General features: G+C 37.2%; 1 long non-coding RNA gene across 1 annotated transcript; it reads right to left on the bottom strand.

The window, feature by feature from the left end:
• Positions 1-1141: 1141 nt before the first annotated feature.
• On the bottom strand, positions 1142-2155 carry LOC107835596 (uncharacterized). Its single transcript, XR_001661401.1, has 3 exons — positions 1963-2155; positions 1669-1670; positions 1142-1390 (listed from the first exon to the last, which is right to left on the bottom strand). It is a non-coding gene; the product is annotated as an uncharacterized LOC107835596 (long non-coding RNA).
• Positions 2156-2358: the final 203 nt, after the last annotated feature.

The raw sequence follows: 2358 nt of genomic DNA, 5'->3' as shown, positions 1-2358 counted from the left end.
TTGTCAAAATACAGCAAACGTTTTAAAGAAAGGGTGACCCAAATCCTGTTTCTTGCTGAGAATTGACTGAGCATTTTCCTTTTTTTTAGTCGAGCCCAGATGAATCTGAAAACTGGATTCCTTTCTTCTCATAAGGCAAAAACGTGGAAAACCCTTTGAGGTTTTGGCTCTACAATGACCTAAACTTGACTTTCCTACAAAAATCTGACTTCTTTATTTGTTTAATTAAGATTATTGTATGCTTAGTTTATTGTTGAGCAGTAAAGAAAAATGATATAAGACTATAATTTTTTATGATTTCAATGTTTTTAAGAGTGAGGAGTTTTTGGCTCGTGGGTCTGTGTAATTTAATGATTTTGGCCCAGTTCTGACACCACTGATCCAAGGAAACCCGGCAGATTCACTCGTTGTGAAAGAGAATGGATAGTCGCTTCTACTGTGTCATTGACTTTGCAGCAGCGATCGTGAGGATTTGGGGAGCAGAAGGGAAGAAATGTGTAGCAGAGCCTGGTACAGTGTGAGCAGCAATCTGCCACTACTCGCTCACAAAACACAAATGGTCTGTGTCAGTGCTCCCACCCCCATCCTTCACAGTTAGGATATTATTTTGTGGAACTGTACGTTTTCTTCTAAGTATTCAAGCTAAATACTTTGATTTTGATGCCATTTCTCCAAAACTGTATCCCTGGTTTGCAAACTGATCTCTTTGCTTTTATTCTGGAGTTGAAATTCACATTTTGCACCAGAATCCAGAAGCCGTCTTCCTCCTGAACGGCAAGGTGGCTGGACATCCCTGTATTCTTTATTTTTGCATAGACATGTAGAGGTCCACAGTTGTCATCTTGACATCTTACTTGACTTTTTTTTCCTGCCCTCTATTATATAATACAAGGAAGCTGTGTGTTTCAGGTTTTGCCTTAAAAAAATACATCCCAAGCTCTATTCATCTTAAATGTCATGAATTAACCTATGAAACGCTTAACAAGCTGTTTAAAGATATAATGACCCCACTATCATCTTCTGGTTGCTTTAGTGGGTTTTATTTTTGCCTAATATTTCTGAAATCCATACATCATATACAGAATGAAAGCGATAAAGAGGACAAATAAAAGATACAAATAGATGTACTCTTATAGGTCATCTCCAACAGTATATGATGTCACAAGAGGCATGTGTACATAAGCAAAGTTAATCTCGACAAGTTATAGCAACCGAAATAGAATAAAATGGCTGCTGCATGTTGTTTTATAAGTAGCAAACTATTTGAAACAAGGTTTGACGAATTTCAAATAAAAGGTCGACCTGTTAGCTTTAAAGTCGCACCATGATCCGGAGGCAGACGAGGCAGATGTGAAGCATTCCTGGCACTGAGGAGTTTGGCATGGACAGGCTGAGTGGGTTGTCCAGGAAGGAAGGAAAGAAAGGAGGAAGTGTGGGTTAAACAGCAGTTGTAATACTGACATGCAGCATCACATGTGCAACAACCATTCTGCAAAACATAATGCCAAAGGGGTACTGTAGAAAATCCCCTTAGGAAACCAAGTATTCTAATCATGAAAGTGTCTGATTGCCAGTGGGTGCTGTGGGGTTTCAGTCAGGGCCTGCAATAGACGTCAACTATACCTGAACAACACACACTTTGTGCAGGACAATGCAAAAACTATGCACCACTCCAGTAATATGCAAATAAATAAAAATGCGCCACGTAAAGCAATAATGCAGCCCAACAATACATATCAAAGCAATATATCAATGTACTAAAAAAATACACAGCACACATAATTGAATAGCCAGCAATTTAGCAAAACATTTCTATGTTCCAGTTAAGCTAAACATCAACCCAAACTGCTCAAATAGAAAATTAACAAAAGAAAAAAATATTCAATAAAGTCTGAATGAGAATGTAACAAAAAAGTTACATTCTCATTCAAGTAATGAAAATAATATTTACAAGTTATTTACATTACTTGTAAATAAAATCAATAGCTTGTTGTGCTCCGTGCTAGCTGTTAGCCGCTCGTAGCGCTCATAGTTACGGTCTTTAAAAGCCTTACAAAGTTCTTACTGGTCTGTTTTAGTGAACCCAGGTTTGGTGCGGGTTTTCCATTATTAATTGTGTCTTTTTTATCCGTGAAAAAGCGTCTTGAAAAGGGCGATTTTGATAGGTCTACCATTAGGTTGAAGCCGATGCGGCCATTTCACAAATGCCAGTTGCGTTTAAAGGCACTTTTTAAAGTGGGAAATTACAGTGAAACTTCAATAATACCTTAAGCAACTCGTTTATAGAATAAAAAAATATTATAGATCAAATTAAATGTGATTAAAACATTTTACACTTTTTCTTTTCAATTTTCTAGG

This window comes from Poecilia formosa, unplaced genomic scaffold (genome assembly GCF_000485575.1).
Source record: "Poecilia formosa unplaced genomic scaffold, Poecilia_formosa-5.1.2 Scaffold14, whole genome shotgun sequence".
Lineage (NCBI taxonomy): Eukaryota > Metazoa > Chordata > Actinopteri > Cyprinodontiformes > Poeciliidae > Poecilia > Poecilia formosa.
This window is presented reverse-complemented; position numbering and strand designations above follow the sequence as displayed.